The following is a 24261-nucleotide window of genomic DNA, read 5'->3' on the forward strand; positions in this document are numbered from 1 at the left end:
GTTTCTCTCTCTCTCTGTCTCTTCCTCGCTCTCCCTCCCACTCTATCTGAACAAGAAATGGAAAAAATGTCCTCAGGTGAGGATAAAAACAAACAAACAGTGTGTGTCTTTCAAAAAGGATAAACGGAATGTAGCTACCTTCTCATGAGGTGGACCACAGTGGCAGCAGATTAATAACTTATTTGATTTAGGAAACTAAGCAGAAGGTAGTTTCCATGTTGGCACCTCAATTACCTAAGACTGCAAATCTTCTGAGGCCTTTTTTTTTTTTGCTTTGGAAACATGGCTATGGGCAGATTCAGTCTTGATGCTGAGATAATTTTTTTGTAGTTCTTAGCTGTGCTGACAACTTTTCGGTTTGGAAATTCTATCCTTTTTTTTTTTTGCAATTTTTATTAACTTATTTTTGTTACAGATGTTTCTCCTTTTTACACCCTAGACACCCTTCTGCTGATCCCGCCCCACCCTTCCCCAGCATTGTTGTCTATGTCTGTTGGTTATGCATACTGCATATAAGTTCTTTGGTTTATCTCATCCCTCCCCCTGGCCTCCCTACTCAGGTTTGTCAGTCTGAACCGTACTCCTTTCTATGTCTCTGGGTCTATTTTGTTCATCAGCTTATTTTGTTCATTGTATTCCACAAGTAAGTGAGATCATGTGGTATTGTCTTTCTCTGATTGGCTTATTTCGCTTAGCATGATGCTCTCCATGAAATTCTTTTTCCTACTGGTTTGACCTGTGTTACTTCTTCATCTCATTTCTTCATTTTATTCATTCAGTCATCAAAAAGATGTTTATTCAGCCTCTACTTTGCACGAGGTGGTGGGTTCTTCACCTGTGTTACTGTGGTGAGCAAACACAGATGTCCTTGAGGAGCCTTCATTTTAGTGAGGGAGGCAGTCACTAAACCAGTTGTCACTGAAATCAGTGCAAAATTACAATTGTGAAAAACTTGGTGAAGGAGAGGCTCCCAGTGTCATACGTCCCAGTCTGCAGAGTTGACTGCGTTGAGATCCAGATCCACGGTATACATGGGAATCGCTCAGGGCTTTTTGGCCAACTATCCCCCATGCTGACAATGACCTGCTTTCCTTCTTTGCCCGAGGAACCCCCCCCCCCCCTTTTTTTTTTGCTAGATTCACAATGCTGAAGTGAATATCCTTGATAAGAACATTATTTCCATAGCTAAATTATTAGAAGTAGAATTTGATGGGAAAAGAGGTGTAAGCCTACTTTTAAGATTTTGATACACATTCCTATATTGGTTTCCAGATTAATCGTCCTCAATGTCCATTTTTCTTCATTGTGTTAGTCATTTTCTTGTTACTATTAAATACGTTTTAAATTTGTATTTTGAGTGTCATTTTTTAATTCCCAGAGAAGTTCTGTTTTGTCGTGAAATCTCAGTCTTTCCCTTTGGATTCTGCTTTCAGTGTCACACCTGGATTTGCCCTTCGAGTACAAACATAGCTGTAGCTATATGTCCTTCATTTGTGTGTGTTTTTATTTATATTTACATCAAATTCATCTGGAAATTATTTTGCATATAGAATCTTATTTTTTGCCAAGTGGCTGGTTAGTTGTCCCAGTAGCATTAGTTGTTTTTAATATATCATAATGTGTGAACATACATATAAAACTACTATGAAGTATTTTTAAATGTCCTTATAATTAGTGATTAGGATGGAGTAAGGTAGGAAGTATCAATTCTCTGGGCCATTTGAAGCAGAGAGCCACCTTGCCATAAACTAAAAGTAGCACATTAAACATAGTAAAGGTGAAGTAGCATCATTAAGTATCAGAAAAGGTGAAGTCCCTTTTATTGGCTCAGAGGGTATGGGATGCTTTTAGATCTGGACAATCCTCTTAATACTCCTCTCTGGTCCCCGATTATATGGGTGTACGCTCTAATTTACCTGAGTTTCTATTTGGTTGCTATTTCCTGTGTCCTGTGCTATCTCACACTGAGTCATAGGGGATGTGAATATACCTGCCAGTCTGAGAGTTGATTGAGGCTAAAATAGGTTCTTTTTAGTAGAAATCAAGATCATGATGCCCTGGCCGGTTTGGCTCAGCGGTTAGAGCGTCGGCCTGCGGTCCTGAGAGACCCGGGTTCGGTTCCCGCTAAGGGCACGTACTTCGGTTGCAGTTTGTCCCCAGCCCTGGTTGGTCGTGCGGGTGGCAGCCACTCGATGTGTCCCTTCACGTCGATGTTTCTCTCTCTCTCTCTGTTCCTCTCTCTCTCCCTCCCACTCTACCTGAACAAAAAATGGAAAAATGTCCTCGGGTGAGGATAAAAAAAAAATAAAAAAAAAAGATCATGATAACTTTCGGAACTTTTTTTTAAATGAGCACTTTATATCATTTTAATAATTTAACATGTGACTATTCAAGTTAGTATTAAAAATAACCAAAGTACTTGAGCTTCACTATGCATTTTATTAACACAGTTTTCTCCCTCGGTTTACAATAACATGCTTTGAATAAGTTTGTATCAGTGCAACAATTGTAAGGTCTCTGAAAGAAGAAAGGGAACATTTCTTGCTTGCTCTACTTCGCTTAATTGGCAGGCATGCTTAGGTTTTGTGACCATGGGGAGGGTGGGGGGGTGGGGAGAGACTAGGGATGCCTTAGGTGTTGAACTGATAACTCAGAGGTCCAGTAGAACCAACTGTCTGTCCTCCCAGGCTTACAATCAATATTTGTTAAGATTCCTTGGCTTGCAAAGACAAAAACTAAGTCTAATTCATCAAAAGAAGTTATTTGTTAAAACTGGCTATTGAAAGGGTTCTCGGAAAGCTTGCAGTCTTAAAGGAATTGCTGCACAGGTAAACTTTGGGCAAGGCAGGAATCTAGGGCCTCAGGCAGATTCCTAGGGAGCCCCGAACCTTCCCTGGAGTGTTTTTATGAAGATAACACAGCTCTGACCATCTCTTTACTTAGGTCTCAAATTCCCAAGAAAGAGAATCTTGTTTGCTTGATGGATGGTGGAGATAGAGCCATATGTAATAGACCAAATCATATTAATTTGCAGTATTGGACTATTTTTGCCACACAGAAAAAACTATTTCATGTTTCACCTTAACAGCACAGACATGGCTTTTGGGACTCCCCTAAGTGTTAGGAGAATTGTGAGGTGGTGAGCCTCCCCAGCTAATGTCTACTACATGTTCTTTTGATTTTCTCAACTCCACGGATCTTGTTTTCCTCATACTCTTTTCCATTTTGCTACACCCCCTTTTCCCCCAAAAAACCCTAACCTTGGACTAGCTTCCCTGTGCAAGAAAATGAAATACTGCTTGGGCCAAGGACACAACTCTCGAGATGGCCCTTGTCTGCTTGTCATTGGATGGCTGCAGATTTTCCTAGTCGCCATCCTTCTGGAAGGCAACCATGGTAGGTAGTATGCCTTCCTTCTGGTCATTGATGAGTCTGCAGGCAGTGTGACCATTCTGGTCTTAACAGTACAGTGCAGTTAATCAGTGGAGAGATTACTACTTCATAACAGTTCACACGAGTTGAAAGCTTTTGTTTGTTTTTCCTACCCCCAGCCAGCCCCTTGAGAGAGTTCTTGATTAGTTTTGAATCATAGAGTTCGATCCATTAAAGCCATGTCTTTTGACTAGAGCTATCTTCTGACTGTCTTCAAGATAGAGACTTTCGCCCTGGCTGGTTTGGTTCAGCGGTTAGAGCGTCGGCCTGCGGTCCTGAGAGACCCGGGTTTGGTTCCCACTAGGGGCGCGTACCTTGGTTGCAGTTTGTCCCCGGCCCTGGTCGGTTGTGTGGGTGGCAGCCACTCGATGTGTTCACATCGATGTTTCTTTTCTCTCTCTCTGTTCCTCTCTCTTCCTCCCACTCTACCTGAACAAAAAATGGAAAAATGTCCTCGGGTGAGGATAAAAAACAAAAACAAAAACAAAAAAAAGATAGAGACTTTCTCAGGTAAACAGAAGGAACCATCTTTTGGCTGTCATTTGGCTTCATTTCTTTTGACATACTGTTCTTGGCTGACACAATGGTTTTCAAGATTTATTTTTCATTGGAAGTATGTATTTGGATTCCATCGGTGAGGGAAAAATATTCTGTTTTGTGTGTAAATAGGCTATTCTAATACAAAATAAACTTCAGAATTTCTGTGGCCAAAGTGAGTAATGCCATGTTTATGCCATAGATGAAACAAATCAATTGTGGCAAGTACATTTGTGGAAACCACAAGACTCTGTATTGAAAGTAGTTTATTGCAGTGACTTACAAAGAAATAGCTATCTAGTAATTTCTTTTGGGAGGGAGAAATAAAAATTTGATACCAATATCTTTGCCTTTGTTTGAGTACATAGTAAGTTTACTTAAAATTCTGCATCTTCCCTTGCATTCCCTTTCCCCCGTACACACACTTGCAAGAACACACATTCTCATTTTCTTAATACTTTATTAGAAAAAACCACATCAGTAAGAAAGAGCTCTTCAAATGATGGAAAGAGTTTAATAGTAGTGGATAATGCCAAATTTTGAGATTGTGTTATATTCAGAAACACAGGTAAAGGTAAATAAATGATGGTGATCTGGTAAGTCAGTGTGCTGGAGGCAATTTGATGAAGTGGAAAGAGTTGGGCTTCGGAATCAGCCGGACTTGGCTTTGAATCCCAGACCTGATTCTAGCCATACAACCTCTTCGAGTTTCTTGTTTCTTTCTCTGTAAAGTGAGATTAACAACTGCTATACAAGATTAAAGTAATATGCTTTTAAGTTCCTGGCACATAGAAGTAGAGAGGTAAATAATAGGGTATAATAGTAGTTAGTTTTTTTGAAATAATTTATCGAAAATCAAACAAATTGCTTAATTTAATTTATTCTGATCATAGTCCTAGAGAGCTTGTGCCATCCACCCCCACTTCGTTTTGTTGTTGTTGTTTGTTTTTTATCTTTAAAGAAAAACTGAAGTCTCAGTAATGGGTTTAATAGCTTTGCTAATGCTATATAGCTAGCTTAGACCCAGGTGATTAATTTCTTTTATCTTTGGACCTAAGTAAAAGGTCTGTTCATTGCTGTTTAAAAAAAAAGAGTCCAGCCGGTGTGGCTCACTGATTGAGCGTCTACCCATGCACCAAGAGGTCGCTGGTTCGATTCCTGGTCAGGTCACATGCCCAGGTTGTGGGCTAAATCCCCAGTGGGGTCGCGTGCAGGAGGCGGCCAATCGATGTTTCTGTCTCTCTCTCCTTCTCCCTTACTCTCTCTAAAAATAAAGAAAAAATTTTTTTAAAAAAGCAGAAGAAGAAGGAAAACAGTGGTTGTAAATGAAAGCCTCCACTGGTTAATGAAGTTAGTGCCGCTTGCCTAGTTGGTATGCATTGATACTCAGGAAGGGAATCGGAGCCCCCTCTTTCTGTCCAGTACTGGGAGGGCCTCCAGCGTCTTTTGACCTTAGCTCATCCAGTTGAGTGATTTGTGTCAGTGCTAATTGGCTGCCTCTGTTCCGAGTGGCAGATTTGAGTTTCATGTTGTCTTCTGAAGGCGCTTTGATTGAAAGATTCGCTAGTGGTTGAAACCAGCTTTTCTAGGGATAAAACAAACTACTATATTAAATGTACACATTGAATCTAAGATGAACCCAATTTTGGGAGCATTATAATGTACAACAAAATGTATAAAGCGAGGAAATATATATTTGAAGAACATATTGTAAGTCTATTTTGTGACCTTGTATCTGTTGGTACAATTAAGGTCTTCCCAGACCTTGTCTTCTGCATCCTACTGAACCATCACGGCTTCCCGTAAAGAGTCCGGGCAAAAACCAGGTCAAGGTTTAATTGGGCCACATCTGGTAGCCCAGAGCTTGGAGTAAACATCTTTCTGGGCCATTACTGATAACTTACAGCTCTTATTCTACTTGACGTAATTTTCTCCACTCTTTTTAATTTTTTTAAGACTTTATTTATTTTTAGAATGATTTTAGGCTCACAACAAAATTAAGAAGAAGGTGCAGAGATTTTTCCATCTATTGCTTACCCGTACACATGCATATCATAAACATCCCCCATCATTGTCCACCTTTTTGTAAACTGTTTCTGTCATCTTCTCATTCCTCATTCATTGGTGTGAAGTAAGAAATGAATGTTAAGCTCTATATGTAAAGAAAAAGCAGTGTGTAAAGAAGTTAATATTTTATCAGTATTTACTATGCATTGTTAATAATTTGTGTTCTGTCTGTTCTAGAGCTGCCTAGCAACCTCTAGCCCTGAGTGAACCATTTCAGGAAGCAGGCTGCATATAAGCCCTGCATAAAAATATAAAACAAGATCAGATGTAAACCCAATCTCAGTGTTCTCAGCTCCCTCTCTGGTCTAGTTTCATTTACTGATAAAATTCAAGTGTATGACCATTGCCATATCATCAAAAAAATCTTCTTATGGTTGGCTTATCTGGAGTGTTTGGTTTTCCCCCTTAAATTAAAAAATAAATCCCATACCAAACCGATACTTGTGTACTGAAGTTTCTGCAAGTATTTTGTTTCTAAATTGGAGTTGAGAATATAGGAATGAGTGAGGTAAAAACTTTTAATTGTATGTGGGAGATTGGTGAGGCAGCAATTCAGAAAACTCTCAATTTCAGCATTCTTATATTTGTCATTTGCTTTAGCTTAATTAAATTATAGGGAACTCAGATCAGAAAGGAAATAGTTGCACTCCTTTTTATTAAGGTTTGTTCTTCTGAAGTGGAAAATGGGAAGGTGGATAGCCCGTCTGACTTACTGTAGGTGGCATGGTGTACATTTACAGAGGTTAATTTTAAATGTATCAAACGAATAATTTAATGGTTTTTTAAAAATGTTTTTTCTTTATTGATTTTAGAGAGAGAGGAAGGGATAGGGAGAGAGAGAGAGAAACATCCGCCCTGGCCGGTTTGGCTCAGCGGTTAGAGTGTCGGCCTGCGGTCCGGAGAGACCCGGGTTCGGTTCCTGCTAAGGGCATGTACTTCGGTTGCAGTTTGTCCCCGGCCCTGGTTGGTCGTGAGGGTGGCAGGCACTTGATGTGTCCCTTTCACATCGATGTTTCTCTCTCTCTCTCTCTTCCTCTCTCTCCCTCCCACTCTACCTGAACAAAAAATTGGAAAAATGTCCTCGGGTGAGGATAAAAAAAAAAAGAAACATCCATGAGAGAGACCATATATTGGCTGCCTCCAGCATGCCCCATACTGGGGATTGGGCCCACAATTTGAGGAACCAGTGACCTCTTGGTGCATGGGTTGATGCTCAACCAGTGAGCTACACCGGCTGGTGTGTGTTTTAAGTTTTGATTTTTCAGTTGTATATGTTTACAGAGCATTGCCCCCCCCCCCCCACCTTCCCAACAAACTAGAAAGGAAAAAAGTGTCATGTATGGCTGTGATTATCTAGGGTTTTGTTTTAGGGCATTTAAACCCTGTTAATACAGATCAGTAACTTTCTGCACAAAATGAGGTTGAAATCTCCCTGCAATGATTTTATAAATAATTTATCATCTTTCATTTCTGGAGTCTACGTATTTTTTTCATACTGGCTGTCTTTCCTTATATACTTCAGTTAAAAGTGAGCAGCCTGCCTGGCTGGGAACGTAGTTGAATTACTTGAGAGGGTGGATGACTGTGTTATAGCCCATATGCTTTGTAAAACCACAGTCTGAAAATCCTCATTTATAAGTATAGTCTGATGCTGTCGCTGATTTCTGATTTTGGTGGGGGTGGGGGTTGGCTAATAAGACATTAGCAAGAACTTCATAAAATCTTAATCAAGTGAAAAATTTTCTGCAGTTGGAGCCGCAAAATGAGACTAATAGCTAGAATAGAGATACAGAGATTTCTTAGCCTTTTCCTTCTCCCTTACTGCAGAGAGAAGCCCCAAACAGCCTGGCTTGGCTTATAGGGGGGCATGCAAGAGAGAAACATCTTTATTTATAGCTTAAGGATTATGATATCGAGTTATACCTGAAAAGACTGAGATTATTAAGAATAAATCAGTGGATGGAATGAGCATTTAAAGTCTGTCACAAGAGTTTGATAAAAGGTTTAGGAAACATGGAGATCAGCTTCTTCTTCAGTCCCTTGGAAGATATTAGCGTTTCTTTTAGTATAAGGATTTTAAGAGACACTGTGTATTACCTATGAGTTCCAACAGTACCCTATAAGAATAGCTGCTATAAGTGTGCATTTACCCTGATGTGTAAAGCTTGATTAGCTATTCTAAAATTTATGTGAATTTATTTATATTTGCATGTTTATTTATATAGCCAGAACTATTTTTATTTTTTAAACTTATCTTTTGTTGAATATATTACAGATCTACCCCTTTTATCCCCCATTAACTCCCTCCACCCCACTCCCGTCCCTCTCCTGCCTTCCCCACACTATTGTCCGTGTCCATTGGTTATGCATATATGCATAGAAGTTCTTTGGTTTATCTCTCCCTGCCCCCCCCCTTCCCTTTAAGGTTCATCAGTCTAACAGCCAATTTTTTGTTGGTTTGTTTTTTATGTTTTTTAAAATTTTTATGTCTTTAGAGAGACAGGAAGGGAGAGAGAAATAGGAACATCAATGTCAGAAACATTGATTGGCTGCTTCCTGCACGCCCCCTACTGGGGATCGAGCACACAACTTGGGCATGTGCCCTGCCTGGGAACCTAACCAGGACCTCTCAGTCCATGGAGAGACACTCAATCCACTGAGGCACACTGGTGGGGCCTAACAACCAATTTGTACTTCTTAATTCCTTCACCTTTTTCACTCATCCCCCCAGCCCCCTCCCATCTGGCAACCAACAAAAAAGTTCTCTGTATCTGTGAGTCTGTTTCTGTTCTGCTTGCTCATTTTGTTTGTAGATTCAGTTATTGATAGATATATATTTATTGCCATTTTATTGTTTGTATTTTTTTTCTTCATCTCCTTTATGAAGACCCTTCAACATTTCATATAATACTGGTTTGGTGGTGATGACCTCATTTAGCTATTTCTTGTTCGGAAAACTCTTTCTATGTCCATCGATTCTAAGTGATAGCTTTGCAGTATAGAGTAATCTTGGTTGTAGGTCGTTGCTTTTCGTCACCTTGAATACTCTTGCCTGCAAAGTTTCTTTTGAGAAATCAGATGACAGTCTAGGGGAACTCCCTTGTAGGTAACTTACTTCTTTTCTCTTGCTGCTTTTAAGATTCTCTCCTTGTCTTGAACCTTTTTCATTTTGATGATGATGTGTCTTGGTGTGGACCTCTTTGGATTCATCTTGTTTGGGACATTTTGCTTCATGGACTTGTATGTCTGTTTCCTTCATGAAGTCAGGGAAGTTTTCTGTCATTATTTTTTCAAATAGGTTTTCAATTTCTTGCTTTCTCTCTTTCCTTCTGGCACGCCCATGATACGAATGTTGGTACGCTTGAAGTTGTCCCAGAAGCTCTTACTTTCCATAGTAACTCCCCCCCCCCCCTTTTTTTTTATCCACAAGATATGCCTGATGTGGGATGGGGATTCCTTGCTTCTCGGAGAGGACTTTCCCAGTGGAGGTAGCCCTCCTGATTTTTATTCTCCATATGTGAGTGTGGGACCAGCTCGTAGGCACCTCTCGATGTGGCTTCTTCTTTTCACCAGAATTGTTTTTAAAGAGAAGAACAAAGGAGGAAGACTCATACTATCTGATTTTAAGGCTATTAAGCCACAGCAATCAGTACAGTGTAGTATCAGAGAAAGGATACACACACACACACACACACACACACACACACAGCAACAACAGTAGAACAAAATAGAATCTAGAAATACACCCATACAAATATGGTTAATTGTGGGTTTTTTCTATTTTTTAATTTTTTTATTTTTACAAAGGTGCAAAGGTACTGCAGTGGGGAAAGGTTAATCTTTGATGCTGGGACAGTTAATATGAGAGCTTTGACCCATTTGATACTTTGAGAAACTTACAAACTTACAGAGAATTTTTATGAGTTTATTTGAGCCAAATACAACATATGCTAAAGAGCAAGATCTCAAATGCTTCCGAGAATAACAGTTTTGCAACTTCTTTTACGTGTTTGAAATTAAGGAAGGAATGTCCATGGAGGTGGGAGAAAGCAAGGTGGAGTTGGATTACAGTCAAGTTAGCAGGATTATGTGCTTCCTTGAGGGTTAATGCCCCTTCCCAGGGGTATTAATGTAGTGTTTCAAAGGTGTGTTTTAAACTAGATGCACAAAAACAACAGGCAGGGCTTGCTTAAGGCAAAGATAACCCTTTTACTAAAAAGTCATATGCCTGGGTTGTGACTCTCAACCATGACCTGCCCAGTTAGGAATTTATGTTCAGATTACCCTGTGAGGTTATACTTTCCAATTAAACCCCGTCCCCTTTTTTGGTCCACAAAAGAGATCATAGCCTTAAATTTAAAAAATATAAAACTTCTAGGAGAAAACATAGTAGATAATGTTTGTGATCTTTAGTTAGACGTAGATTTCTCAGCGATACTAACAAAAGCATAATCCACAAAAAGAAAAAATTGTGAAATTGAACTTCATCAAAAGTAAAACCTTTTGCTCTGTGCTAGACTGTTAACAGAAAGAAAAGACAAGTAGCTGACTGGAAGAAAATATTTGCAAAGCATAAATCTGACAAAGAAATTGGATCCAAATAACATAAAGAACTCTTAACAATAAGAAGACAAACCATCCAGTGGGCAAAAGGTTTGAAAAGTCTCTTCAAGTAACAATATAAACAGAGTACAAGTACATGAAAAGAGACTCAACATCAGTAGTCTTTTGGGAAATGCAAATTAAAACCACAATTAAGTACCGCTGCATACCTATCAGAAGGACTCAAAACAGTGAACATAATTATTAAGTGCTTACCATGTGCCAGATTCCCAGTGCTTTACGTAGGTGAGCTAATTTGATCTTTGTAGCATAGCTATAAGAATAACCACCATCATTATCCAGCTTTTCAGGTGATGGATTTGAAGCATGTATAAATTGGCTGCAGTCACAAAACTAGTAAATGGCAGAACCAGGAAAATACTACAGAATTACATGAACATTATATTATCTCACCATATTTAGTGGGTCTTGTATTACTGGGTTAAATTAGTGCTGTTGATCGATCCTCTTGTATGTGTCGCACCTGGACATTAGAATGGGGGGAAATGTTGTTTAAAGAAAACTCCTGATTTTTCTTTCTGATATACATACGCTCATGCACACAACATTTTCACCATCTGTTTATAGAAAACTACTGTTTTAATTTCTTTTAGTTGCTAGTTTTTAACCCATGCCAATCAGAATAAAAAGAAGGATCTTCAGGAAGAGGTAGGCTCCATTCTTGGAGCCAGCCACAGTTGAGGGTGGAGATGCTAGTTCTAGCTGGGACCAGTGCCCCCCCACCCCCCATGACAAAGTGATAGCAAGGTGCTAGTGCTTTTCATTAGCAGCCAGACCTCAGAGTTCCACAAATCACTCACCATTCGAGGCCGTCACTATCCCACTAGCCCCCTTGGCTCCCTGGAAGCAGCCTGGGAGATGGCCTAAACTAAGGGTTGAGTTTGATTTGCAGTAGTTAACCTTCTCACTCACGAAGCTCCGCAACTGCTTATCTCTAAAGGCTTTGAGTTTGGCGAAGGCCCATTGGGATCCAGTTCATGACAGTCGCAGTGAAAGGTCAGGAGCCACCTGCCACTCTGCCTACAGCCATCAAAAATCAAATAATTAAGCGAAGTGTTGGAAATGTGAAATTTTCACCTTTCGGTGCTCATCAACTGAAAGCCACTGTTGCTAGGCAGTGATTTTTCCGCCTACATAAAATTTGTGTTTGAGACAGTTTTTTCTTAAACACAGTTTTTAAAACTATAAAATGAATACGCGTAGGCATCATGGCCCTGAAATACTTCTTTAAATGAGAGAAAGGTGATTTGTTTTTAATAGTTTTGATGAGTTGAAACATGAAAACAATCACAAATCTCAATTGATTTCATGGGTGGGAACATATAAACTCAAATACAAGTCTAATTTGATTTGTAGATTCTATAGCTTTTTAAACCAAGAGTTGGAAAATTAACGTGAATGCCAGTAAGCATCTTTCCAGCAGCGAGGAGCTTTTGGTAGCAGTAGGCTCTTAACTGGGTTTATTTTTATTTCTGCTGAGCTGCTCGCACAGTGATTACCAGAAAATCACATGGAATGCTTTGAATATGTTCAGTATATGTATATGTTTTCGTAAGTCCTAATAGCAAATGTCTAAGGACTTAAATGAATCAAAACGTCGTAAGAAACTGGATATTACCATGTTGATAATCATGTTATGTTTTATTTTTTAAAAATTTGTTTTTTATTATTTACATTTACTATTCATTTGTTACTTTAAAACAGTCAAGTTCTTTCCTACTATAGATATTTCACGATCCTAAGAAAAATGTTGTAACCTCTTAGACTCCTGGGATTTATACCTAAAAACAGCCTTAAGGACCATTCTGCCCAACTTTTTCATTTTATTGATTGAGAGACTGATAGTCTGCGGCTGAGGTAACACCTGTGGGTTATTTAGCTTATTGTGGCAGAGCTGAGACCAGAATTGATGGATCTCCGGCTCTGGGCCTTTGCTGGGCATGATGTTGTGTCCTTGTCTGCTCCTTCCACACCAGAGCACTGCTTGGTTGTATCTGCTGTTTTCACAGTAGATTTATGCACATAAATCTACATGCAGTCATCCCTGTTGGCTTGGACAGGAGTAAGGGAAAGAATTCTTAACAAGTAATTCAGAAAGCACAAGGAAACTAGTCAGTTTTTAGAATTATTATTTTTATTTTTTTGTTAATCCTCACCTGAGGATATTTTTTCCTTTTTTTTTTTTTTTTATCCTCACTCGAAGACATTTTCCATTTTTTGTTCAGGTAGAGTGGGAGGGAGAGAGAGAAACATCGATGTGAAAGGGACACATCGAGTGGCTGCCACCCGCATGACCCAACCAGGGCCGGGGACAAACTGCAACCGAGGTACATGCCCTTAGCGGGGACCAAACCTAGGTCTCCCTGGACCGCAGGCCAACGCTCTTAACTGCTGAGCCAGACTGGCCAGGGCTTTTTTTTTAAAGAGTGGGGGCGGGGGAGAGAGAAACAATCGATTGGTTGCTTCTGGCACATCACCCAGCCAGGGCCAAGGATTGAACCTGCAACCCAGGTACATGCCTTTGACAGGGAATCAAACCCCAGACCCGTCAGTGTGTGGGCTGACAATCTAACCACTGGCCCGGTGCTCAGAATTATTTTTGTGATGAGAAATTTTATCATATGACAATCAAGATGTAGCATTTAAAAATATTTGATTCCCTAGAAGAAAATAACGAGCAAGCTAGTAGAATATGTGGATAAAAGATGAGAACGGTGAAAGTCGGCTCACACTGCCCAGCCAGTGTGGCTCAGTGGACTGAGCATCCTCCCTGGACTGAGAGGTCCCAGTTTGATTCCCCGTCAGGGCACATGTCCAGGTTGCAGGCTCGATCCTCAGTAGGGGGCGTGCAGGAGGCAGCCGATCAGTGTTTTTCTCTCACATTGATGTTTCTGTTTCTCTGTCCCTTCCTCTCTCTCCAAAAAAAACCCCAATAAAAACATATTAAAATTTTAAAAAGTCAGCTCACTTTAAAAAAACAGACCCATCACAAATAGCCACTTTAAAAAAATGCCAGCTGGAATGTGATACCTTATTTACTTACCAGATTGGCAAAGATTTAAGTGTGGCAATACCTTGTATTAGTGAAAGCAGAGAGAAGTAGCCAAATATAAAATCGTCCTACCTTTTGACTCATCAGTTTTCTAACTGCAACTTTGTCCTACAAATATAATAATAGTAATAGAAGGTTGACCTTTCATATAGTTTATAATGCTGCAACAGGGTGGTTATTGAAGTTTTTATATACACACACAAAAGCAAAAACTGGTAATTGCTCAAGTATCTTAATAATGAGCTAGTTCTATAAATTATAGAACAGTAGAAAATAATAGAATATATGTGGTAGTAGATCTGTATGTGCTGAAGTCCAAGATTTGTTAGAGGAAAAAGGGCAGGTTTTTAGATCAGTTTGTATACTAATAGATATATATATATATTTATGCTTTTAACATTTAAAAATTTTGATAGGATACAAATGAAAATATTAATGATGAAACAGTAAGGTGTGTTCATTGTTAAAATGGTTTTAATTTAATTTCTCTTAAAGAAAAAGCACATTTAGTTCCAAGATTCAATTAATGTAATTGAGATTCAAGCAGCGAAGTTTCACGACCAATAGCATTCCACCTCACGCATACCCTCCACCCCAGTCTTCATTCAGGAAGACAGATATCTAAGAAGTACATATATCAAAAGCTATAAAGGTAATCATATCCTTTGACATTGTAATTTTATTTCTGGGTCTGGATAATAAGGAAATAAAATTAAAAATCTTTACAGTAGTAGAAAATGAATGTAATACAAACATCTAGCAATTGACTCCTGTTGACTAAATCATGAGATAACAAGATAGAATATTATGTAGCCTAGAAAAATATTGTACGCGCATACTGTGAAGGCACTTGTAAGAAAGACATGGGATTAACGTTAGGTAAACAAAAATTCATAACTGCAAAAGTAGGGCCAGTGGTTACCGTAATGTTTTTTAAATGCCTTTGAGTATCAGACACGCATGGTAGGAACCAGGTTCCCTGTATTTATTATCTCTAATCCTCACAAAAGTCTGATGAGGATGATGATATTGCCTCTATCTGATAGAAGGAAAGGAAGGGTGAGGGGAGTTAGCAGTTGTCATGTGTGGAGGAGTCTTGTTTTGAAACCCGTCAGTGCACAGCCGGTAAGCTCCTGCTTCCACCCACCCACCGAGCACCCTGCTGCGTCTCACGAGAGGTTCTGCACTCGCCTTCTCGCGCTCATGCTTAGATACCAGCACTGATTTTACAGAACGCCAAGAGTGGGCCTGGGGCCCGGTGAACTGGGAGGTGCCAGTGTGGCTCCCTCCCGACCCCATTTCCAACTTACAGTAAGGAGAATAATCAAACCTGTGCTGATATATATACGTTTATCATTGTAATTTATACATACATTTGTAATTCTAAGGATAATTAGTAATACATGAATTCCCCCCTCAAAAACGCTTGATTGTCTTTCTGATGTTAGGACTGTTTGCTGCCATTTTATTTTCTGTGATTTAGCCAGTGCTGGTGATCCGTTTCTGTGTGACAAGCGGCATGCCTTCCTGAGGGTGGGCCCTTTCTTCCAAAGTGAGCAGATCTTTTGTGCCGGCAGTTGAGCGGTGATAGTGTCATTATCGCTGCCACAGCTCCTGGTGATCAGGTTCCAGGAGCCATTGAGCATCCCACCCCACCTCCAGGCCTCAGGGCCTGAACCACCCCCACCCGCCTCCAGCAGTCTCCTTGGTCCCTTACTCCAGCGTGCCGCCCATGGTTTAGCACTTCCTTTGTGTGCTGTGACGGGAAGAAAGTTGAGGAAGCTGCTGGCAAACCACATATTTATGAATGTCACCCAGAGATTGGTTCGATTTTCATCCATGTACATGGCGCTTTGTTCAGAATTCATTATCCTCCAGGTGAATGCAGCAGAGAGCTTGCACGTCACACTTGATCCCCTCGTTAGTTGAAGACAATAGCATGGTTAGGGATTATTCTAGGCCAGAATATGTACTCCATTTATGGACAAACAAGGAAGTCAAGACCTGGAGAGACACACTGTGACCAAAGAGCTTCCACAAAGTGGGACATGCAGTAGAAAGTTTCACCATGTTTTCCAAGTGAGTAGTTAATTTTATTCTTCATTTTCGTGATTGAGGTTACAAAATCTGTGTGATGAAATCAATTGTAATGATGTTGCGCAGAGGCAGTGTGATGATAGTCAGGCTTTGGGAGCCTCCTCACCTTTGTTTGGTGAGATGGTGGCAGGGTTTTCTGGTTGGTGTGGATTTATCCTGGGCGGAACCCCAACTTCCTCTCTCCATTGCATCATCACTTGCTCCCTCATGGGGATTCGTTTTCCCATCTCTACGGAGGATCTATGGGCTAAAATGTGGGGATGTTTGTCATTGCTTTCTTTTAAAAAGGAAAAAGAACACTTATAAAGAAGCAGAATTAGTTAGCATGAGTGGTGATACACTGTATATGTTAGTCTGATTAGTTGAAATGTGGAAATCCATGTATATCTTACTTGGTTTATTCTTCTTGGGAATAGAAACCAGATACTTAGAAGAAAGAAGGTAACATCTTTTTTTGTGTTATTTTAATTGCAGACACACATTGCCTCTTTGAGAATGTCTTATGATTCTTAAGACTCTAGTGATTACATTTTAAAGACATTTAACTCCTTGGCACTGTGAAATCAGTGTTTTGGGTACCAGTTTTGGTTTGTGTTTGTATTTTGTTTTGTTTTTTAATGTGAAACTGACTGTTCTATGTAATTATTCTTGAATGATTTCCCATTCCATTTTTAAAACCCCATTCATTACTGTTAAAGGCCTCATGCATTATTAAGGCCCGTGTTTTACAATATTATTTATATTGAAACAGGAGAAACAATTGTGATACACCGCGAGTGCAGTTTGGTAAATTTATGTATAAGGCTGAAGACTGGAGGGGAATCTGAAAAACAACTGGAATTGCAAAAGAATGACATGTTAATTAAATATGGAATTTTAGGACATAAATATAAGTTTTCCCCTGGTGTGTAGTAGAGAATTGGGCTTGTTGCAGTAGTAACAACCATAAAGTTAATTTCAGGGTAGTTGAAATTTATTCGCTTATTTATAGCATAATAGTAGTATAACTTTGTGTGTGAGAGAGAAACAGGAAAAAAATAAATATAAATAAATAGAATGAGATAGAATGTAACTTGATAGATTTGTATGAAAATGTGGCATTTATTTAAGCAAAAGTCTTTCAGAGCCTCCCTTCTCCCTTATATAGTTAATGCTGTACTTAATTGTATGCTTTGTATTGAGTGCAGTATGCCAGCGGTTTCTTTTTCTTTCTTTTTTTTTTTTTAAGAGGATGGAAGTGCTGGAAGGTAGGGTAGTAAGCAAATCTCAAACTGTCAGCTTTGAGATTTATTATGTGTGGCTGCTTTTTTAGTCCAAAAGGGCTTAACAGCTGAATATAGACTTTAAATCACCATTGGGATTTAAATTTTTACTCTGAGAGACTAGGTCATTTGACAGTAATCAAGGGCATTTTCATTCTCGACACTGTTCTGTAGGTGCAGCAGAAAGCTCCTCATCAGCCGGGAGGGGGGCTTCCTTGGGGATGAGGCATATAAACCTGGGCAACCTCACGCGCACACAAGTAAAACACAGGGGACTTTGTTTTGTAGGCTAATCCAGAAAGTGAGTGTTAAATTGGCAACAAGCAGATAGGGAACAATTTGGACAGATATGGAGGGTGTTGTTGACCAGGAGGTCATTGGTCTTGTTGACAGATGGAAAGCAGTGATCTAGGAGGTGGGCATCATCCTTGCATGATGTGGAGATCAGACAGACAAATCCAGATCCAAGCCTGAAGTTTCTCTAGCTTGTGAACTCAGGCAGGTTAACTTGATAGCTCTGTTTAAGTGTCAGCTTCCTAAAGTAGGATTAACTGTAATACCTACTTCAGTAGTATGAGAAGTAACTGAATTTAGCATAGTGCATTAGTGTTTCATTGTTGCTGTAAAATTGACCACAAACTCTGTGCCTTAAAACAACACAGATTTCTTACCTTGCAATTCTGTAGGTCAGAAGTCCGGCGCAGGACTCACTGGCAGAAGTCAAGGTGTAGGCGGGGCCATGTTCCTTTCCTGAGGCTGTAGAGGAGAATATATTTTTGCCTTTTTTTAATCATTAAAGCTAGCGGTGTTGCATGTCTCCAACCCTTCTTCCAGGGTCTCACCTCACTCCTCACTCATCTGCTTCCCTCTTCTGCCCAGGTAACTCAGAACAGTCTTTTCATTTTATCTCCCCGTCTTCACTGAGCCCCACCTGCGATGTAACATAATCACAGATTCTGGGGAGTAGGGCATGGACTTACTACTGGGTAGGTAGGTGGGTGGGTATTCTGCCTACTTCCCACAGTGCCATATTAGCTGCCAAAGAGCTAACATTTAAGTACTTTCTAATATGATTAGAATTATTGTCGTGATCATTACTGTTAATGTTGGGATTACTCATCCCTAGCATTTTGATTGTAACATTAGTGTCACAGTGCTGCTGAAAATTGTATTTCCATTCAGGGTACTACTGGGTCGGTTCAGCAGAGATGTCAGTCTGGTAATAATGTAGGCCACTTACCAACATTTAATTGTAAATGGCATATAATATTTTAGACGTACTCAGGAAGAAAAATATAAACTTAGATTATATCTGGCTCGGGAGATTGTGTATTATCTAATTTGCTTTATATTTTATTGTTTCAATAGTTTTTAAACAGCAAGTAGTTATATTTGTAAAAGGCAGCAAAAGTTTTCATACTGTTGGATTGTTGCTTTAAAAACATCTTCATATTTATTTATATACCACCTAAAACCCTGAAAATTACTCTTGAACAGGACTTAATTAATGTGTTTGCCTGCAATGTTAAGGTGTGTTTTTTTTTGCCAGATGAGGGCACCTTTTCTTTATATTTCTGGAGTTGGGCCGTGAAAAAGACTTGATTTTCCCCATCCAAGCTGCTGCCTACTTTCTGGTTGATGCCGTGAGAGAGAGAGTTTGGACATTAATGTTTTGGTTGTGTCGTATTCTTACAGGTTGATCTCTCCCCAGAAGGAACAGCTTCAGTTCCTTGCAGAGCTTTTATATATAGAAACTTTAGAATGAATGACAAAATTTCTCTGCAACAAGGTAGTTTTAAGAAAACAAATGCACATGTGGTTTCTCATTTTGCTTATGATAAGTCATAGAAATCGAAATTTACTTTGACCTAGTTCAAGCACTCTCAGCTTGCTCGTAGCAAGGTGAAGGGGTTCTGACTAGACTCTTCTCTCCTCATTAGCTTCCTAACCCGCTCTACACTAGATTGCCATCACTTTGCATAGCTACCGTACTCACTCAGAAGCACTGGAAAGGAAATAAAACACTAGACATATTTTGTTTTAGAATAAATGAACAAAAAATATATAAGGACCACAGTTCAGCATCTTTAAGTAAAATATCAGAAATACGGCATGTTTAAACTTGTAGTGATGGCCAAGGGCTAGATTGAGTTGGATGAGGTTTCTAAGGTAGTGTGTAATGATATTAAAAACAAGACAGACTGTAGCCACTTGGTGTTGATGTGAACCATTTAAGGAGAAAAGCAAAGACAGAATAATGTTGAGGTTTATTTTAATGGGTCCCTATAATAGAGCTCTTGTCATTTTACCACAGATGAGCAAAATTGACAACTTTTTTTGACACGTTTCTGAACAGCAGTGAAGCAGAGAATTGTTGCCTATGGTAGTTTGTAAAAAACATTAATGAAAATAAACATCAAAACTGGGTTGACTTGCTCTGGCCAGTTTGCTAACTGGTTAGAGCATCGGCCTGCAGACTGAAAGGTCGCGGGTTCAATTCCCAGTCAAGGGCATCTACCTGGGTTGCAGGTTCAAGTCGCAGCCCTGGTGAGGCCAGTGCTGGAGGCAACCAATCAGATGTGCCTCTCTCATATCAGGTTTCTCTCTCTCTCTGCCTCCCTTCCACTCTGTCTAAAAGTCAGTGGAAAAATATCCTCAGGTGAGGATTAACCAAAAATACATACATACATACATACAAACTGCTTGACTTCAAGAAGATTGAAAAGGAAGAAAACCAGCAAAGGTGAGTTTAGAGAGCAAGTTTGTTTAAAATTGTACACACGTTTCGAGGCTGTAGAAGATGAGTGTGAATAATACTTCCCTGGAGTGGGTTAAAGAGAGCTGCTCTCACTCAGGTGGCTCTGGGAGGGGGGCCCGCTGAGCAAAGCCCGCAGACCTCAGTGCCCTGTGTTCATGCCAGAGGGCAGCCGTGATCCCTGTCATGAAACACCTCTTATGAGCGCCAGGTATGCGTCAGGTGCATGTCACAGCCCTGTGAGGCAGGTATTACTGTTCCCATTTTAAAGATGAGGAGATTTGGACTCGGAGACAATGTGTTCAGCGCAAGCAAGGGCTTTGGGTTTAAAAGATTGGGTTCCTAGGCACCTCTGTCTCCAAAGGCCATCTGCTGGTGTGTGAAGGGATAGCAGCTGAGAGGCTTGATACCTCGAAGGGAAGATTTGTGAAGGCCCGAACTGCAAGCACATCTGGTTTTATTGAGGGGCTGTTATTATTAGTCTGTTAAAGAGGAAAGAGTATCCTAGTATGTAATACCTACCATTATTATTATTTTTTAACCCAGCAGGTTGCTAAGAAAAAGGGAAGAAGAGAATAGTGATTTTTTTACTTTAATTCTGTCCCCTGACTTTATATTTTACACATTTTGGTAGCTGTCTTGTTGCCTAGACTCAAGTCTGTCTGAATAGCAAACCAAACAGATGGGTTTCTTGTTGTTGTTGTTTGTTTGTTTGTTTGCTGACAGTCCTTTTAAGCAAACAGTAAATATTTTAAATCAGGAAAATTATAGATTGTTAATAAGAATTAAATTTGTGTCTCTTTCATTAGCGTTCATTGGGAGCCTTCTGTGTGTCAGCCACTCTGTTTGGCATATGGGGTACAGATGTAAGACACAGCTGTGCCCTTGCCACTGAGTTCACAGTCCAGTGTGAGCGCGCAGGGAGTAAACTAGTCATTACCCTGAAATGGGATAAATACTCTGACACTGGGCAGGGTGCAGGGAGAGCACACGCCGGCCAGGGGAGGAGAGGGGAGGAGAGGTTTCACAGAAGATTTCTCAGAGCGATGACTGAGAGGGAGGACAGGCTGGAGTTGTTAGAGAGGTTTGTCTTGAACATTTTGGGTGTGGCTCCTCGGTTTTGAGATACATGTTTTTGGCTTTTAGAAATGGGGTGGTGGGATTTTTTTAAAGAATTAATTTTGGTCTGGAGATGAATATTCAAAAGTCATTTGGATACAAGACCTAGATAAGCTGGAAAAGGAGGGGAGGGAACTGGGGAATGCCTGAAAAAGTTAGAGTTAGAACCTGACTAATGTATTCCCTGGAAGCCAAAGTCAGAAAGCAGTATTTCAAGAAGAGATGATTACATGGTCTGTGGAGGCAAATGCAGCGCTTGTAAGTTGAGGAGACCGAGTAAGGCACTGGGTTTGATTAGAATGTCACTCACTTAAACATGAATGTGGAGTGCGGTGTTAGACGACAGGTAACATTTGAGAATTGTACCTATTCTCTGAACCTATTTACACTTCACTTTAGAGAGGGCATTCAGGGATCTCTTTGACATTATGGACATGCCTAGATGCTGTACATTTATGTTGTTCTCTGCACATCATCCCCTTTCCTCTCAGAATCTGACTTGTATTTTCCTCGAAGAGTAACTCCTTCCTCACCCTCAGGACTGGGCTTAGGGGTATGTTGTAGACCTGACCCCAGTGGCTGCTGAGGAGAGTGTATGTGATGTAAGCTGGGCCAGTGAGACTGATCCTGGGGCTTTTCCTAAGCCTTGGAGGAAGAGAATGTCTCTTTTGTTGAATGGGAAGCTGGAAAGGTGTAAACCCTACAGCTGTTCTCATGGAATTAGTATCTGGGACAGAAAGAGGAAGAAGAAGGGAAGGGGCTGAGACAGACCGATACACACCTTTATCATATGGGCTGAGTCTCTGGGTCCAGCCATTCCTGAATTTACTCCTGGACTTTTTAGTTATTTGAACCAATAAATTCCCATCTTTTGCTTAAGCTATTTTGAATTGGATTTTCTCATACCTCTGCTTTATTTCTTCAATGTTATTATCAACAAGGTTGCCCCACAAATCTAGATCCAGTACTGTTATTATCAACTAATTAATCGCCATCCCTGAACTATTTGATCTTTGCTACAGACAGACACATAGCATCTTGTTACTTATTATAGTTAAGGAAATGAGATATTTTTATTAATTCCTTTTAGGTTAATCAAGAGTTAACCCTTTATCTCCAATTTCAGCACGGATATCCTTTTTGAAATGTTGGGATTTCATTTTATTATCTGTCGTTATAGGTTTATAAATATTCTTGCTAACCATAAATCTTAGGTCTAGAAATCAGACCATAAACCATGAAAGCAACATAATTTGCCAAAGGCCCCATAGAATACAAATGTGAAGTTGTCCCTGACTCTAGCCTAAGTAACTTGAAAAAGGAAAATGGTTTGAGCTAGTGAGGCTGGCCACTGACCACCACACCTGCAGTAGGTGTAGCTCTAGCAGATACACAATGATGCTTCATTTGGGTTAATAATATAACAAGAAAGATGGATTATAATCACCTGTTAAAGAATAATGCCATTTAATTTCTAATTAGTAAGTTGAAAAAAGGAGTGAGAGTAAAAAGTTCAGATTGGAGTTGAGTCCCAGTCCACACTTCCTATGCTCTGGTCATACATTGCTTGAAATTGTCCTGATGTGCGAATAAACCTCTGTGCTTTGCTTTATTCTCTTCTAGAATACCATTGGTATATTAGTATCTATCTCTTGAAGTCTTGTAATCGAACTCAGCTCACACTCCCAGAAGACTTGGTGTTTTAAACAGACTTACTATCTTCCCATTTATTGACAAACATTCTTTCTTTCTCCTTGCTTCCATTTGTATAGTTTTAATTTTATTCCTATTATGTACATGCTTTTAGGCTTTAGATGCTAGAAGGTCAAAGAACAATGTGCCTTGCTCTCCCTCTGGTGGTTGAAAGAGACATTGCAACAAGCAGTTAAAAAGATCTGTGCTATGACTCCTACCAGCCTTGGTTATCATCTATTTATTTTATTCACACTGCATTTATTGGTTCACTAATTTATCAAGCATGTAGTGAGCACCTTCTGTGTGGCAGCCTCTACTAGTGCTCTGACAGTGCCTTGTCTGGTGTGGTAGCATTCTGGCCTCAGGAACAATAGTGAACAGATGCAAGGTCTTACAAATGGAATTCCAAAAGCATGCTTCTGGGATGTCTAGATATGACTTTTTGGATTCTATATTTGGGTAGCAAAGTGTTTGCATCCAATGTTTCTCAGCCTTTGAGCTTCAAATTGGATGTGCACGTGGTGGGTGAAAATGAGGAAATACGGTGTCTTAGTTCCCTTGCTGTCTAACAAATTACCTCAAAATTTAGCAGTTTAAAACAATGCACAGTCGATGTCTCAGTTTCTGTGAGTGAGTCAGGAATTGTGATAATGATTCGCCTGGGTGGTTCGGGCTCTGTCTCTTAGGAGGTTGCAGTCAAGATCTTGGTCGGCTACAGTCACCTGAAGACTTGAAGATCTGCTTCCATGTTAATCCTGGTTGGCAGGAGGCCACAGTTCTTGAGGTCATGGTGCTTGGCTTCACGCAGCGGGAGTGATTCCAGAGAGAACAAGACGGATCCCAACGACCTAGCCTTAGAAGTCAGGCTTTTGTCACCTGTGCAATATCCTGTTGGATGTAAACATCGGATCTATTTAGTGTGCAAAGGAGTGACATAAAGGGCTTGAATCCCAGGAGCTCAGAATCCCTGGGGGCCACTTTGTGTGCTGGCTACCACATGTTGTAACCCTAAGCAACTGTCAGTGAATTTGGGCCCCTATGAAGACACAGTAAATCTTCAGATGGAACTGTTTTAGAGTGAAATAAGGGATTGAAGAATTAAACCAGCTCATCTTCACTTTAATATCCATTCTGCATTCCTCTGGGAGAGTGTCAATAAGTTCTCAATGCTCCCAAGCTGACATTTTTAAATGCAGCACTTAGGGAAGTAGGAAAAGAATAGTAATAGAAATGAATTTTATGAGAACCTACTTTTATGAAAGTGAGACTGGAACATATTAATTTTTTAAAATGGGATCTATTACAGCCTATGTTTCTGTGCCACTCAGTGGTGAGAAATACTTCTGCAGAGGGCTTCGTAGGCGATGGCTGACCAAAGAGACGACTGCTTGCTTTGCAGAGAGTCTCTGTCAGATTACTTGTGTATTTTTCTTGGATCAGTGAGCACCATTTTTGGTCTACATCCTGTCAGAATACTGCTAGTCTCACCAAGGTCATGATGAAAAGCAGAACAAAAACGGTTGCTTGGGTGGTCAGGGGAGTGTGGCCACTTCATGTTCGGGTTTAAAGATTACTGGGTTTCGCCCTGGCCGGTTTGGCTCAATGGTTAGAGCGTCGGCCTG

At 40.1% G+C, this 24261-nt stretch overlaps 1 protein-coding gene across 10 annotated transcripts in view; it reads left to right on the plus strand.

Moving 5' to 3' along the window:
• PLEKHA5 (pleckstrin homology domain containing A5) overlaps positions 1-24261 on the plus strand; it is a 220876-nt gene that overhangs the window by 39991 nt on the left and 156624 nt on the right. The gene's annotated exons all lie outside the window — the stretch shown is intronic.

The sequence above is a fragment of the Molossus molossus genome, unplaced genomic scaffold (genome assembly GCF_014108415.1).
Source record: "Molossus molossus isolate mMolMol1 unplaced genomic scaffold, mMolMol1.p scaffold_m16_p_10, whole genome shotgun sequence".
Classification (NCBI taxonomy): Eukaryota; Metazoa; Chordata; class Mammalia; order Chiroptera; family Molossidae; genus Molossus; species Molossus molossus.